The 17,662-nt window shown below is 44.9% G+C and overlaps 1 long non-coding RNA gene and 1 other non-coding gene across 3 annotated transcripts in view; both read left to right on the forward strand.

Annotated features, from left to right (window-relative positions):
* Positions 1 to 4,492: 4,492 nt before the first annotated feature.
* Trnal-uaa lies at positions 4,493 to 4,576 on the forward strand. Its single transcript has one exon. It is a non-coding gene; the product is annotated as a tRNA-Leu (tRNA).
* An 879-nt stretch (positions 4,577 to 5,455) lies between these two features.
* The window catches only part of LOC124184675, a 79,797-nt gene continuing 67,590 nt past the window's right edge, over positions 5,456 to 17,662 (forward strand). The window contains exon 1 of one of the 2 annotated variants that reach the window (XR_006871238.1): positions 5,456 to 6,016. This is a non-coding gene — a long non-coding RNA (uncharacterized LOC124184675). The remainder of the gene's footprint in view (positions 6,017 to 17,662) is intronic. The other variant, XR_006871237.1, reaches the window with a different exon arrangement.

Consider the following 17,662-nt stretch of genomic DNA (forward strand, 5'->3'; position numbering starts at 1 on the left):
GACCCCAAGGAACTCAGAAAATGCAGCAGAAGGAGCGTGGGATCAACGGGAGAGAAGATACGAGGAAAAAAGCACCTGCTGAAAAATGTCGAAAATTCATGTTTTCGTTTTTTGGCTGTAACTTTCGATGCGTTGATCGCAGCGTATTGGGACTGCGCCCAATCGATTTTTCTCGCAAAATTACGTCGGAATAGTGCATGAAAGAATTGATTCCAGCACTTTTGAAAATCGCGAAAATTTTCGCCAAAAATACAAAGGGGTTAACCTTCCTTTTTTTTTGACCAAAAAATTTTTCGTCTTAGAATTGATTCGTATGACTCTTTCCCGACCAATTGGACCCCAAGGAACTCAGAAAACGCAGCAGAAGGAGCGTGGGATCAACGGGAGAGAAGATACGAGGAAAAACGCACCTGCTGAAAAATGTCGAAAATTCAGGTTTCCGTTTTTTGGCTGTAACTTTCGATGCGTTGATCGCAGCGTATTGGGACTGCGCCCAATCGATTTCTCTCGCAAAATTACGTCGGAATAGTGCATGAAAGAATTTATTCCAGCACTTCTCAACGTCGGGAAAATTTTAGCCAAAAATGCAATAAAGGTCAGCCTTGCCTTTGATTTTGCTGAAAAATTTCAGGGCTCCGGCATACTCTGTGTAACCCTTCATTTATCAATGGGACTACCAGGATCTAAGAAAACTTCATGAAGCAAGCATGGCACCAACAGCAGAGAAAGTACTGACGAAATCTGATGCCTCCAGACGGAAACTTCTGATCTCTTGCTCGCAGTACATTTAAACGTCGCATAATCGATTTTCCTCACAAACCTCCGGCGTTATAGCTCATTACAGAATTGTTCTCAGCATTTTCCAACGTCGTAAAAATCTTCCACAAAATTCAAAGCCATCGTTATTTTTCATGCATAAATTTGTTTCATGCAGAATCCATTTTTCCACTTTCTGAAACGAATGAGACCTTCAGTCACGCAAAAAAGACACATGCCACAGCGAAAGGTAAAAAGCTGATAAATACAAATGAAACATGCGAAAGTTCAGTCAAGAATTTATTTTCATTTTTTTCACATAAAATAGTGGCAATACAATTTTACACATAATGAATGGTACTATGCTGATCTGCATTGCGCTTGTACGCATGTCGCAACCTGAACTGTACTTACAAACTACGATAATCATTCATTGATACAATATGCTTTATATTTTGTTAACGATACTATATACTTCTTCTATCTCTCATGCAATAATCAGATTTCTTATATTACGTTTAATTGTATTTTTACATTACTTTCGTCTCACATTTTTTTACTATTTGGCAACTTGTTAAGTCACAACACACTGACACTCGCTCACTTGTATAAGAATTCAGTCATACGAAATATATAACTTCGTATCGAAGAGTTTAAGAATATTTTCCTCCTTATTGAAATCCCTCCGTGAATTTCAGGTATTTTGGCGGTAACTTTCGATCCGTTGTTCAACTGGTTGAGCCATACTTTTTCAAGATTCATGAACCCAGAAATTTTTTCAACCAGGATCGATTCACACGATTCTGATTGGACTGATTGGACCCCTCGATGTATATAAAGAAGACATCTAGAACAGCGTCGAACCAACATCTGATACAATATTGAAAAATTTTCTTGTTTCACGCTGTCTCAATGTCATGGATTGCGAATGGACTTCAATGGAGTAAAAAATCCCTAATCTAGAGTGAAAACAGCACAATTTGGAATTGGATGAATATTTTATTAAAACAGAGTGGATATTCACTCTAATCAAGTGAAATTTAGAGTCACTTTATGGAGCATCAAGGAATTGTTTACTCTTATTAGAAACCAAGAATTGCAAGAAAAGCATCTTATATCATCGTAGGATCAACAGCTGCGAAAATACCGAGAAAGCACAGTGATATTTTTCGGTTTTTGACCGTATATTCAGAGTTGTTGATCGCAGCGACTCAAGACTGCGCGCAATCGATTTTAGGATATATTTTTAACTTATTGTCACTCCGGAATTCGAAAAATACGCCCAGAACATTATGACAAAATACCGTTAATTTGTTTCCATTTCTGTTTCTCCGCAGCCTTCTAGCGCATAATTTTTCATTTTATCATTCCGAATCCGAAACTAAAGCTTGTTCATCGAAAGAACTCTGCAGAATTCCACTACGCCACTCCACTTTCGGACGATTAGTTCACATGGTGTCACGTTACTCCAGTCGTGTGCAGCGCGAGTCCCAGTCGCATTGTTACAAGTTTGTTTGCCTTATTAGATTTAGATTGGCCGGCACGTGTCTGCTCATGGTCGGTGGCGATGGAGGACTGGGACAATACAGAAGACCCTGACAACCCTCTGAATTTTCCCGCCCTACATTGATCGACCAGCACGTGGCAAAAAATAAACCTGATTTGAACGGGCACTTAGTCTCGCGGTGCTCTTGCGTGTTACACTCGCATGTAAATATGAGACGTTAATAAGCTGTAGCCACAGCCTGTCTGGAAACAATTGAATCGAATATTTTTTGAGAAATTCTATGACCCTTGTGCCTGCTAGCAGCAATATATCATAGTAGGATCAGCCGCATTTTAACTCAAATGTGCAACCGATTGTGAAACTCGTTGGGTGTGTTTCATTGTGATTTTATTTTTGTTTCTATTTCGCATCGGCTTCATATGCGGCTAAATAAAATTGATGACTGTACAGTAAGCGGAAGTCTCACGATTGGTTTGTAAAAAGAGCGTGAGCGCCACCTTGTTTCTCTGTTTTGGATTTTTTTATTTCTAATCTGAGTAGATAAACGCATCCCGGCATGCTTTTCTGTAATCCGTGTACTGTGTACCGAAATTTGATCGGTACTCCGGATGTGTCGATTGTAAACACAAAAACAGTTGACCTTTTTTGAAAAAATTGTATGTGCAATAGATTGCGAAAAAGTTTGTAACGGAACGCCATACATACAACCTGCAATGTAATCACGGATGAACCGCAGGCTGCATTGAACCCTGAAGAGGATTAGTTTCTGGGAACGCAACAAATTTTCTTCTGCAAACTCAAAAGCCAAACTGCAGGAGGGCTGTCGTGTTTCATCTCTCGAACCCGGCTCGGCGCCCTTCCGTTGATCCCGATCAGTTAATCCACCGCAAAACGTCGGCTTACCTCCCAGCACACGTGCATCGCCACCCTACTTATTACCAAAACTCATCACATGTCGGTAGGAGTAATACGTTATAGATGCAGCGGAGCAAACGCCGAGCCTGTAACAAATTTCGAAAAAAATTAGGGACAAACAGTTCTCAAAATGCCCGAAATCAACGGCGGTCAAGCTGCTCTTAGCCTAGAGTTATAAGAAATCTAAACGAACCATAATTACTTATCCAAAATAACTCGCCCGCGGGGAAATGAGGGGAAATTATTAGGCAGGGGATGAAACGAGTGGACTCGATGCATCGGCTGTATATGAGCATCCGAGATATGAGCTGCACCCCTGACGAGGGCCGATAAGATCTGAGTCGAGCCGTCAACCGAAGCTGGTTCGAATTCTGTTTGTGAGATGATGGGTATGGGAGCAGGGGCGTCGCCTTTGAGAGCTTTGTGACGTGGAGCTTTGGGGGATTGTTACCATCTGGTGATTACTGGTAATCTTTATTCAACGATCTCGCGATGCAAGCCGAGCCGTCCTGCGGGCTGCATTCGCTGTGCCCTATCCTTCAGCCTCAATCTGTACTTCGTACGCAAAAATAGATGAGGCGTTGACGGTCGCTAGGTGAGACTTTTCAAAGATTTCGAAGTGCATGCTGCGTATTAGCACGTGGTTATATGAGGATGACGGGAAGGAGGTCGACACTCGCATTGGCAACTTGTTTTATACGGAAAACAATGCAAAGCTGTTGTGAAATATAGAATAAAAATCGCCCGAGAGAAAAAAAAAAAACAGAATTATAAATAACGAGTTTGTACAAAAATAGAAAAACGAAACGTAGTTAATATGGTCGAATTCAATCTTCTCGAAATTTGAAATGCAGGTCGAGATTCGCATTCCAATACCTAATTAGTAATTAGCTCTGAAAGTTGATTTTGAACTGGATTACATGTATAAAGAGCAAAACAATGTACATTCAGTAATATAAACAAGAAATTATGAAAGTTTACAAATTTGATAACCAATAATCGTAAATCGGCACCTTTGACGGTATGATTAAAAAGCTAGCACTCATTATCGTTAACGATATCAGTCGGTTCGTATCGGTTGTAAACGCACGCGGCGCAATCAATAAAAATAAACGCGTTGTTTCCGAATTTGCAATTGCGTCAATAGTCGGCACCGGTTATCTGTGACGTTTGCGGTGGTATAATAAACCATTCCAAACAAAGACATCAAACTTGGAGCTAAACATGCACTTACCAGTCTTGATAATGACTGCGGAATGAGATGAGAGCGGTGCTTGAGTATGTCTACTACATCGATTTCCCTGAATCCACGCAGCTAGGTTGGCCGAGCGGTCTAAGGCGCCAGACTTAAGTTCTGGTTCCCGTCTGGGAGCGTGGGTTCGAACCCCACACCTAGCAGAGTTTTTTTTCTGACAACCATCGTAAACACAATTTTTTCGAAACCAATTATCTCCCAATTCTGTTCAAACGTCACCGACTTCTCTATTAAGGTACGTGCAATCATGATATCGGAGATAAGCAAAGCCTGATTGCGAAGTACTCCGACGATTTATGATGACTGAAGCTTTGAGTCTTGCAATCTAGAATCAATCGATACTACCATATGAAACCATTACGTTGGCATCGATTGCTTATCGACATCCTGTCACCGAAAATGCGCATCTCGTTAAGCCGTTTAAACAGTCTTTGACATCTCTAAACTTGTCGTCAGAATATTTAATTTATACAGGTAAGTGACCACTTCCATGACGATGCAAATTTTTTTTCGTACAAAATTCAGCATCTCTTTCGCGTGTCAATCACGATGATATGAATATTTGGATAACATTGGGTTTGCGGCAATCGAGGATTTAAATGTTTTCACCGGGTTTCGGAGGATAACTTGCAATTTGGCAACAAAGACAGAATCAAAAATTATACAACTTGCGTTGGACCACAAGCGAATCTTTATCCCAAATTCCAAGAAGAAAATCTTCGCCGTTTGCAATCGAGGTTTGAAATTCTCACAATTCAATTATCTTGAAAATCTAATCTACTTGCAACGTTTCCGAATATCATAGCTAAACGGTAGCTCTGATATAAAATCTGAGCACTTACCGGAGCATTTAACGAATGTACGTCATCGTCAATATGGACCTGAGTGGTGGGGGGAAAACATCTACGTGTGAGTATACCCGTAATTTTTTGGCAATGACAGTATTGATATTAATACGGTTGACTCAACCGTAGATTTGCGATAGCGAAGCTGATATCGATATCGACGAGGCAGAAGTATACAGTGCGACTTAGAACTTCGCCGGGAGCTTGCAAAAATTTCTCGGAAAGAAATGAGACCCCCGGTCTCAGAGAGGAGGAAAACTCGTCCCAGAGTACATCGCACTTCCGGGAACTCCGGTAATCCTTTGGACCGTTAACAATTAGCTTCGTTATTCTCGGAGGCTAGAAACCGCTAGTCTCTGCTCCTGTCGCACAAAAATTTTTGCAAGCCATAATTCGCAACCAAGAATCGCACGTTTGCCCAGCCGGAGTTAAACGTCCAGTCGAAATGCAAGTCAGTCGCAGTTCGGGTTTCTCGGTGCCGACTTCGAGTCGCTTATGCAGCAGTCGTTTATAAAGATGTTCGCTGGAACCGGAAACCGGAAGCCGTGCGTGAAAATCTCCGTTGTGATAATGTGATAACGCGATTAGTGCCAGAAAATCGATCAAATTTTTTCAAAACTCCAGTGCAGTGCGGTGAAGTGAGGTTCGCGAATTTCTCCCGCGGCTGCTGCAACCGCGTGCAGATTACTGCACGAGATCGGATTAGGTCACCGCTATTTTAGCTTGGCCAGCTCGTAAGTAAGTTGTGTATTATTTAGAACACGCTCCACTAGCACTTTCAGAGCTACACTTGAAAATCATTTTCATTTCCAAATCAATTTGTGGGAAACAAATAAACGCTTACGATTACTCGTTGTACCGTTCCACTGAAATTTCTGCTTGGTAAGTTCATCACAACTTACTTACCGTGAAACTCTGTTTTACGATTGAATTCGTAGATTGAACCTACCCGCCATTATGAAGGTACGGGCTTAAGCCATTGAAGGTAATGCAACCATCTATAACGCAGATTCCCAGTGCGCCGGTAAAAAAGATACCCATATTGCCAACAGCCACCACGTGTCACAGAAGAAGCTTATTTCCACGTAACCTGCACAAGATGCGTTACGCGAACTGAAGTTCCTTCTTTCTGTTATAGATGGCGCTGTCTGTTCATTTACCTGGCCTTACACCGTGTTGCCTTCCGCATGTTTAAAAACTTAATGTTATCGGTTAAATAATAAGAAGACATTGAATTTTTATTTATTTTTTCTACAAACACGAAAGTTACTTCACTCGATTAAACTTTATCGTCTACTTTGAATCCAAGAAAATCTGGTTTGCTTAGTCAGTTGACTGAAATTCAGCATTAAGAAAATCTGTAATCGCTTTATTTGAAAGTGACCACAAGTATTAATACGTATACATAATTCAAATTACTGCATCTATCTATATATCTAGTTATGTGAATAACAAATCTTATTTCATACACCTGAGCAATGAATTTTGTATAAGAGTAAAACTTAGAATTGAATTTACCTGTAAAATTCTCTTGTCCCGATCTCATTGAAACTGTTCAAATCACCTGCCAGTCGGGTAGCCATATATTTAGTGAAATAGATCGAACAATTTTGTATTAAATCTGTTCGTGAAAAAAATATTTTTCATACGTATCCTCAAAGTGATTGAGACACGAATCAATTCGTTCCTTTGTCGAATTTTTATAAACGAAATTCCCTGACCGGAGTTTCGTGATTGAAACATTAAATTTGTATTTGATGCAATTTGAAGCAACGGCTTGGTGAATAAAGGATCTTCGAATTTTATATTTTCCCACTATTCCGCAAGTATTCGTTACGAGTTTTAAATCTCCGTAGGTATTTTCGTGTTATTTTTGTCTTAAATTTCTCCGCCTATTTCCCTCGAGTCTCCCCAAGCCGGCGAGGTGCTAACTAGGCGTGGGTGGGCGATTTCCAACGAAACCCAAACCCCCATTTCATAAATATATATACGCGCCCATGGAGTACATGCGGTATAGTAGTTACACGCATACATACGCGGTCGCAGGATCGTAGTCGTTTATAACGCGTCATTAGTATGGATCGTAAATAAATGATACATAAAAGAGAATGAGGAAAAAAGAAAATGTACAAATAAATGAATGGATGAAAAATTTGAGGAAATAAAGAATGAACGAAACAAAACAAACGAAAAAATGAATATAAAAATTTAAAAAAAAAAAGGCACAAGGAACATAGTCGAAAATGATAATATTAAATGTATATATACATGTACATACATGTACGTACGTACGTATGCATGCACGCGTGCGTAGCTACGTTCCACCGGCTATTAACGGGTCGACGCGACGCTTGCACGCGGCGACGTACATATGAGGCAAAGTTGTGAAGGGAAACCTCTTTGAATACAAATTGCATTCCACTGCCATACGTTTGTTCTCTCAATATTCTATACTTACATACACGTGTACCCGTGTCACATATACAAACACTCGGGTTCGTGTGCGCGCACAAATTTCCGTACGTGAACGCGTGCGTATAACACGCGTTAAACGACACGGGCGTTTATACCGTACCATACCCGTGCATGGGATAACGAAGCAGTGGGGATGGGGAACGGGGAATAAGGAATAGGGATAATATAATACGTATCTACACGTATAGGCTGGCGGTACGCGGCACGGGCACGTGGTAAAGATCGCAGCTCGCAGCCGAGTAATTAGTAATTATAGTAAATTAGCCGTGAAATCGCTCGTTAATGAGAAGGTTATTCTTTATAACAACGTGAGCCGAGGTCCGGATCGCCGCATCGGGCCTGCCGCTCAGATCTCCGGACTCGGAATACGCCTGACTACTGCAACGAGGAATTAGTGGTCCAAGGCGAGCGGGTGGCATCCCCGAGTCCTGCGGGGCCGCTTGGCTTCGGGCCTCTTTATTATGCCTGCGCCTAGGCCTAGGCACCGTTTATTCTACAGGTACATACGGCAGTCTGGATATATCTATATATATATCTATATATATATATATATATATTTATACATGTATATCTGAATGTATGTACCTGTGCTGACGCAGAGTCGGTATACCAAGTATAATACGCTCCTAGGGGCCTTCTAAACCTTGGACAAAAACCACCGATGGGCATCAGGATTTACCTGCTGGTCAAGAATGACATGACAAAAGACGAAATAAAGAATGATTTTTCGTCATAGAGTGAAGAAAAATTTTGGCTGTTGTGTTTGTATTGCGAGAAAAAATTCTTGTAACATCGGTACATATCGGTTCGGATTTCATTGAAATTATGAGATGATTGTATTCAGTGTCTATATTATACTTTTTCGGGCGAGGACCTTGACATCGATTTATTGTTCTACCAACATCAAATTGTTATAATAGTTGACATGCCTATAGTACAAGTGACCGTGACCAAAAGGAATATTAATACATACCACAAGAACGCATTTTCATTCTGTATAAAAAACTATGCCGTTTGGTTATGCTGAAAAATCAAAATAGTTATGGAGAGTTTAGCTATGAGAGGTTGAGAATGCAAGTAGTGTAAATCAGTTTGAGCTAAATTTTCAGGACGAAGGAATTCGGACCTTGGTAAATATCCAATGCAAATTTCTATGCCCGGAAAAATTAGATCACATTAGGTCAAAGGTTGAATTTGAGATTCGCCAAGATCCAAATTTCTTTGTCCTAAGAAAGGAGGTCAAACTCGCTTATACGATTTGCATTCTCTTTTTCTGTTTATGGATAATGAAGTATACCTACTTACGCAGTATACCCATGTCAATAATGTATAGAAATATCAAGCAAACACGTTTTTTCTTTAAGGTTCACGTGCAGGCAAATGATATAACCGAGAGGCAGCTGCACTTGCTTGGAAATCCCTTGAATATCGTCAATGTTAAAGAGTAGCTCAACGTCGACCGATTTCCCTTCGGAGAATCTTCGAATCGTAACTTAGTGCGGGATGAGGAATAGCTAGGATCGATTTTAACAACTGGATGTCGAGTCCCCGGAACCACGAATTATGAATAGCTCCGTGTTCCCGGCCGGGATGATTCCCAATCTCTAATTCAATATAGCTGATAAATCGTATAATTTGACCGTGCAGTAATCACATGGTTTCTCTCGGTAGTAAGTTGAGCCGAGTGCCGAGTGCAGGCCGTTGTCTCGGTCGAGAAACTCCTCGGAAGCGCGGGAGAAGAGCCGGCAGAAGAGGCTCCCTGACCCAAAAGAGTGAAACTCCGACTGTGTGAGGTCCGTTTGGGCCTCATCGACGCGGCCACGTCTCAGGACCGTCCGTATCCTCGTCCAACGTCCCTCCGTTGGGCCAGCCGCGGTCAACTGCCTCGTTCCTTTCGAATTAAAGGGTCTTTTAAATCCGTATAACGTTTCGCCAAGGGGAGAGAGAGGAGAGATAATCACTCTGAAACGTAAAACCAAATTAGCGCTTCGGTACTCGCTCGGCTGCACGGTGGCGTGCATAACACTCCTATTTTCGACTTATGTACACGCTCGTTCCGTCTCATCTTACCCCGCCCTACCGCCAGCTACCACCTTTCTCATCTCGGTATTTTTATGGAATTTTTATTCTCGTTATTTACGGTCATATTTCTGATACCGATACTACCGTCACATACCTGCCCTCCTCCGACAGGGCATAAGACTACCGTCCGACATCGGAGATCGGTTTTGCACTCGAACGCGTCTTATCGGCATCGTTCCATCTCATGCCACGGTCTTAAGTTTCGGTAATTTTCAGATAATTGGTATTTACATCTCTTCCGAGGATGACGTTGAGCGTCCTTTTCCTTGTCTAATTTGGTACCTTTAAGAAACACTTTTCGAATCGATATTGTCAAAGATACCGGAATTCCAGGCGTACTGGAAACCTTAAGATTCGTCGCACCTCATCAGCTCCGATACCAGCAGGAATTCGATCGGCTACGAGGCGTCAATTGCGATTCGGGGTGTTAGAAATTCACAGTTTCACGCATCGAGCGGAACTTGGCACTGCACCGAGTGTCCGGAGTTCAGGGTTCACTTCGTGCTGGTTGAAATCAGGAATGACAAACTCACGGACGGCAAAGACTCGTGGCTGGAGGACGCGCGAGCGAGCTTACCGAAGCCAATCCGATCTTCACACGCAATAAATCAACACCTGGCATGATCCACGCTGCGCTCCTATCCAAGATGGTGTAATTACCGTTGCAGCTTCGACCGAGAGTCGACCAGTTTATCGCCGCACAGACGAGCGTGTCACGCGGTGAATCCTGCGATCGTCCAGCCCTTCGCCGAAAGGGAATATCGCGAGGAAAGGACCAACGGGATGACCCAACTTCCGGCGGCGTGTGGAAAGAGCACTTAATCGGTACGAAATTCGAAGCCGGGACAGTCGTTATAGGCTCGGAGAAATTTAAGACTCGATAGTAAAAATTGATCGTGACATAGTTGATTTCACCGAGTATTTTTCAATGTTTTTTCTTCCACTTCTCTCGGTCTTACCGCAGGCATGGCGCTTGGCCGGTGGTGCCGGGCGTCTTGAGTACATCGGATGAAACTGGTTATATCGTGATAATCTGAAGAAGGATGAGACGGACATAAAAATAAGATATTTTTACGGGAGAAAGGTCGTCGCTAATATACGGTAATACTAGACGGTTGACCATAAAACAATGTCGAATACACACGTGTGTATGACGAAAGAAAAAACGAGGAAGAAGAAACAATTGAGAAAAATAAGGGGAAACGATATCGAGAAACTGAAAAAAACCGAAGAAAGAAGTCAAACACGAGCAACATTCTTGATCGGTTGTATATAGGTCCGCGTGGGCGGAACAACCGTGGCGGCAGGTAGAGCCGAAACTCTCGGAGAGGCTGCTGGCCCCTGCTTATCGTGTAAATATACGATCATAATACGTACATAAGTTTGTGAATGGGTACAGGGTGATTCAAAATCCCGTAATGCCTAATAGGATTGTTTGCCTTTCGTTTCGATTATCGGCCATAATAATCGGTAAATTCGAGGTCCAATCGCGGCTGCGCTCCAACACAGATTCACTCCAAAGTGTTTCGAGATTAATCTTTGGCGTGTCATTAATTTCGTCTCTTACCGTATCTCTCGTGGAATGCACGACTCCCGGTCTTCCTTTCCGAAAACAACCAGCTCGAAAAATTTCCAAAAAAACGTCACCAATGACTAGGATCTACAGACGGAGTCACGTGTTTCGCTGCACGCTTGTCCTTCGGATTATCACTGGATTCCTCCGTACGCGATCAGCGTTATCGTCGCGGAACGCGGATCAGAAGCCGGTGGTTTTACCGCGGAAGACGACTTTTGGATCACGCTGTGCCCGCCGAAAAGGGAGGTCGTACAACGTAACGGCATGGCGCTATACACCGATAATCCAAGATCCGAGACAAGATCGAGAGATCGATAACCTCCCCTTAAAGGGACACGGTACAGTCGGACGCGATTGCCGATTCGAAGCAGCGGCGCGGTCCGAGGCTCAAGATGGAAAAACTCCTGCCCCCCTTCGCCTGCTTTTGTTAAAAAAAAAAAAGAAGAGGATTGATAAAAATTCATCTTCTCTGAACTCCACGCACAGCCAGGCTGAAAGAGTTACGCAAGACAAAAGTGGATGCATGCACATATTAAACATATATTATGTCCGTGGCAGGTATTATACCCATATACGTGGATCTCCGATCCTGGAGCTGGGGCTTCATCTCGATGGATAAATCAAAGACGAACCTCTGGCCAGGTTGTAAAGTCTCGAAAATTGATCTTCCCTCGAGGGCACCTCGCTCCGGGGTGTAAAACCCACCGAGCGATAGTCAAGTCGGGGACCGGGTATGTGACCGTAATTTACCCGCACCTACGGACAACGCGGATTCGAGATCGAGGCCGAAGCTGGAAGAAATAATTGGCGAACTTTTGTCGCGTATATTTGATACCGGTACCGAAACTCGTAGCTCGCGTCCCCCGCTCAGATGGACGCCGATTGCAGGGAAGGTTTAAGGTAGGTATGTAGGCACGGTACCCCGGCCAACCAGCTGCCTTAAGCCGAGAGGTTCAACTACCGACCATCACTTCTTCTCCCCACGGCCGGAACGATTTCGTTTTAACTTTTAGAACTCGGAAATAAAATACTGGCCACCTTATAAGGCCTGCGCACGCGGCATTCCCGGTAATTTATAGAGCTGGGTGCCGGTCGACAGCCCGGTGGACACTGCCGGGAATTTTGGGTGTCGACTACCGAGCGCGCGCTGCGCTGCTGCTCCTCAAAAGAGCTACTAACGAAATTTCGTTTTATCGCGTCGTACAGTGCGTTATATGCCTCTGCTCGCAGGACGCGGGGGACCCGAGTAGACAAAGCCTGTGTTTCGTTACCCACAAAAATACCACCCGCGTCATCCGAACGCCTCTTCAACGATCCAGAAATTCAATTCCATCATTCACCGTCGTTCGTTCGATGATGTTACACGCTATAACGCCTCTTGTTGGACTTCCGAGTCCTTTCCACACCAATTTTACCGTTGCACCGACAGACATTGACGCCGCTGGTCACAACCCAGGTACTACCGCACCGTAAAATTATTCTTATTCCCGAGTGTAGCGACGAAACTTTAACGAAGGTGACGCTGAAGTGATACAGCCGGACAGTGCTGTTCACAATCCAGGCACACCCCTATAAAATTACACGTACACAACACCAAGTGTCGGGCTGCGGTGTAGCGTACCATCAAGATTGTAGCGCGTACTATCAATTTCCTCAAGTACCTAGACGAAATAATCACGTTTCCCTATCGCAACGTGGATCGTTTTGCACTCTCGATTAGCTTAAGCGAGGAACTCTTAGCGAGCCGCAGGGTCACGTAAGGCGAGTATTTTAGTGCTAAACTTTGCCGCGATTACCAAGAACCCGTAAGCCATAACCGCAATCACCGAGCGAGCTGATGATGTCTTAATTAAACCTTGCTGCCGACGCTTTCAAAGGGATTCTTTTCGCCGCAATTACTTTATTACCGCGGTGCGTACAGCCGTGGGATGTAAACGGAGGCGTATGGCGTGTACCAACTCCCTGCACTGCGCTTACTTCACGGAATCTTAAACCGCGGTGTGGATACCTCGGTGAACTAACGATACGGACTTGGAGACTTGGAATGGTATCGTCGACGTAGCTGCGTTGGCCAGAGAAAATTACAAGAGAAATTATAACTAGGTACGCGCGTGTTATATTTTTGTTCGCACCTTGAAGCAAGGCGGGTTTTTAGGCTGCCAAGCTGTTACAGCGTGATTGAGACACCACGTAGCCATATTTAATTACCGTACCCCAACCGTAAAATCCCCCGGGAGAATGCCGAGACGTCAGAATTACATGTCGAGAGGATATTAGGGGCGGAACTCTACCAGACGGGAAATTCGAACGACGCCGTGAAATTTCCTGATCCCGGTATAAGGCGCGGCTAACGCCTTTCCCACATCCCTTACGCGCCCCTGAAAGCTGAATTAGATTCGCAGGTACGCGCGGGCGAAAACACACCCGATCGCAAGTCCGAGGTTAACGAGTTACTCCAACGTCTGGTGACTCGTACATCTTCATCTCCACACTTCCAGCAGTTACGGCGACAGAAAAACACGCACGATACACGCTCCCCGAGGTTCCTGTCACTCTCTAGTACGATGCAGGTTCAATCCTATTAATAACAATGTGACGGCCTCCAAGTAGGAAGAGATGCGGAGTATGAGGAGCAATTCGTTCCTCGGTGTAAAAAATGAATCTTCAAGTTTGACCGCGTTGTCTCGACATCGACGAGAGCACCAGTGTTCCAAATGACAAATTGTGGCTGTCTGTCCTAAGCCCTGAAGCGGTTTGTTCCGCTTTTCCGGTCCGGAACGATATCTAGATGAACGAGTGTTTCACGCGATTATTCGAACACCCTGTAAGGTTTGTGATGTCCGACGGTGGATTCTTTGGGAAGGTGTTACGACGTTCATTTTTCCCTCGTCTTTCGCGGCCAGTATGAACGAAGTTCCCAGTAGCGAACGGATACCAGGTCGAACGTAGCAGGACCCAGAGGTTAACCGCCCTGGCGCTGCGCAGGGTCGTAAAGCCCGGTTTGGGCCGTAGACTCCGAGCAGGGTCCTTCAATCGGTGGCACGGTCGCGGGTTTGAGATTATTCCCCTTTGTTGACGGTTGAGGAGCGGCTGGAACCGCGGGAGAGACACTGACTCCAAGTGTATCACATTAGCGGCAGTAATTAGAAATCGGTGTGGGCCACCGCCGCGCACCTCTGCACCATGATGCCCCATTAAACCAGCTCCTCCGAGAGTGAAATGCTTCTCTCGCAAATCTCATTCCGCAAGGCCAACTTGCAGAAAATTGAGCCCCAACCACCGTGTCGCCCAGCTCTTCTCCGGTTGGAGATTCACGTCTTCCCAGCTCTAATGCCGGACACGATTCGAGGCTTGGTCTGGGAATTGATAAAGTAGATATTTACCACGACTGCCTTCGGGCTCGGGATTCCTATGGGTGGACCTGCTCCTAGGCTCTGACCCACGTCCCAATCCTAGCTCCGCTTGGACAAGCGAACATGCGCGTAAGCAGGGCCGTGACAAAGGTGATCCAAGTATCGGATCCCGTGGTATATTGCTCGTATCGGTGTTCCAACGATATCACGGCGGTATTTCGTTGCCGGAGGATTGTTCTTGTCCGAACACACAGGCTCGGCCGGTGGTCCGGAGTTACCGTCCAGATTGGTTTATGCGCTGCTCTTTGTACGAGGATAAATCTAGCAATCACGATCGACGTTCGGCTCTGGGTAGGTACGCGTTTTCACTCCAATGTTTCGACGACGATCGGGATGGAGAGAGAAGGCTTCAGAGCTTTCAAATTTCCGCCGCGCCAGTGGCGATTTCGGGGAAGAATGATCGGGTAGACTGAAAAGGGCATCCCGTGCACCGGGTGAATTTCATCAGACTTGATCAGACGAGGCGGGAGGACGAAGGCCCGTTCCGTAGTTGTGCGTGAAACGAGTAGTGCGAAATTTGGATAGCTAATTTTAATCTGCAATAAAAACGGGAATAAAGATAAACGAAGCGGTCGGCATTGATTGCGAGTGACGTGAGCGCGGCTTATACTTCGTGCACGCGCGTTTTACCTGCCAATAAGGTTGGCTACTCGTTCACTCGTACTTGGCCGAGTAATGCTAATAAATTATCTTGACGGATCCTCGGCGTAGCGTTTCCGTTGGCCGGTTCGTGCCTTCCAGAACAACGCATATCTGAGGAGAATAACAAGTTTATGTCTTCATCTGGACAGCCGTGGGTTAATCAATAGCTTATTACATAAATCACGTACAGCCCGTTAAATTATACCGCGGATTACAATCCCCACTCTCTATCGTCGAACGCAAAATAATAAGAAATTTCGGGAACGTGGGTGCAGCAGCAGCAGCAACAGCGCGAAGTGATCGATGGACTACCGTACCTCGAACGTTCGTCAAACGGATATCGCTTCAATCATCGAACGCCTCAGTTGTAATCAAGATTAAAAAAAATCGGACAATCAATTTGATCGCCAAATTCGTGATGAACCAATTTTCTCACTTGTCAAGGAATCGTTAACCGTGGGCATAACCCGGTTATCAAATGAGTCTCTGCAATTCACGGCCGGTTGAATTCGCCTCCCAATTCCGCCCGCAGGCGTCGGCTTCCGACAGCGAAATACGGAAATGGGAATTCGCAGATGCAGGGCGTACCCCTTCTTTTCCAGGAACTACTCCGGAGTGGCAAGAACGAGTCGAGGGAAAGGGCGAGAAGTCTCGACGACAATCTGGTCAACTGATCCGGCGCCCTACTTGGTCCAGATTTTACGCGTCGAGTCGTGGGCGCTGACCAACCAATGGGTGTCACACCTAGTGAAATAAATAACAATAGAGAGACCATTGAATTCGGCGGGAGCCAGGCGCCCTCACACCGTCTGTGACATCATACAGCTGCCACGCCTCGGAAGGGTCGCCGCCGCTCTGGTCCAGTTATTCTCTCGGTAGACAAGTCGATTCGCGCTGGACTCCGTGACCAATCCATTTAGAAAAAGTAAGATGAAACCTCGGAAGACACCGGGATGAAATTCGTATTCGGCGTCTTCTTCTCAGGACAGAGATATTCGTGCGGATAGAAGGGGGCAGAATTGGAGAACGAAATAAATCGCTGAGTCATTTTTTTCACACGACTGCAGTCACTGGTTGAAAAGTGATGTGTAAATATTCCTCACTACCCTGACGTGGATATTATCTTAACGATCGATCGACCCTACCATCGTGTTTACGCTCGGGAACTCTTCTTTCGATTTTTCATCCTCATCTCGTCCCGGAATTTCATTTGCGCCTGACCTTTGATTCGAGATTTTAATTGTGAGTTATACGCTGCTTTTCGTCCTCATCATCATCTTTCAATCTGATCATTATCACTTTCACTGGTATCTCTGTACCGCGATGTTTGCCGTACCGTTTGCCTTCTATATTCATCGGGTTTTCATAGTGCCTACTTTACAAGCTTTCTACAACTGCATGTTTCAAGCGTAATACTCGTGAGTGCTTTCAGCGCGTGATTGATCTAGAATAGAGTAAATATATTCCTCTTCTTCACCCGGCCGGAGTGTCTTCACTTCACCGGCAAAGATTCTACGCTGAATTATGAGGAGAAGTACCGACGCTTGTTAGGTAAATATTTGACTCTCAAGGCACGCTCGACCGGAGGGATAATTTTCGAATATCGATTCCGAGGCGATGGAGAATTGAAATATACGGCGGGTTTCTTGACACGCGACGACTTCGGCAAGGTGAGCCGATAGACAGGCAGATATACCTGCCTCTATTTCATGCACCAGCGGATGGCTATGCGTACATATTTTGACAGGCTCGATGAAGACGGCACAATACTCACAACTTTGGTAACCGTATCGTCGTTTCATCTTTCGACATCAAAGCCGGCGGCTAGCGTCGAGATGAAATTCTGCATCGCCTACCGGCGCTAATCTCGCGCGTAGATCTCGTTCGGCCTCTCTGAGAGAAGGAGAACCGTGTACCTATACCCAAGACTGCAGGCACTGCCGACGAGGGATTTTTAATTGGAATTTTTATTGGCTGAGTTTAAGAAATGTTGATGAAAATTTTCTTAATTTGTCGCCGGTTAATGGACGCGTGTGTTAAACGCGGTGCTGTACACACGCGGGTTCTACAAGGTAGAACCTACGTAGGTACTCCAGGCAGAGCGCGGGATCTTCTCCTTCGCCTTCGAAATTGACGTCTCGAGGATATTCTTATCCCCGCTAGCCGGGATTCTCCCACAGTGTTCTCCGGCACGCT

This window comes from Neodiprion fabricii, chromosome 6, assembly GCF_021155785.1.
Source record: "Neodiprion fabricii isolate iyNeoFabr1 chromosome 6, iyNeoFabr1.1, whole genome shotgun sequence".
Taxonomy (NCBI): Eukaryota; Metazoa; Arthropoda; class Insecta; order Hymenoptera; family Diprionidae; genus Neodiprion; species Neodiprion fabricii.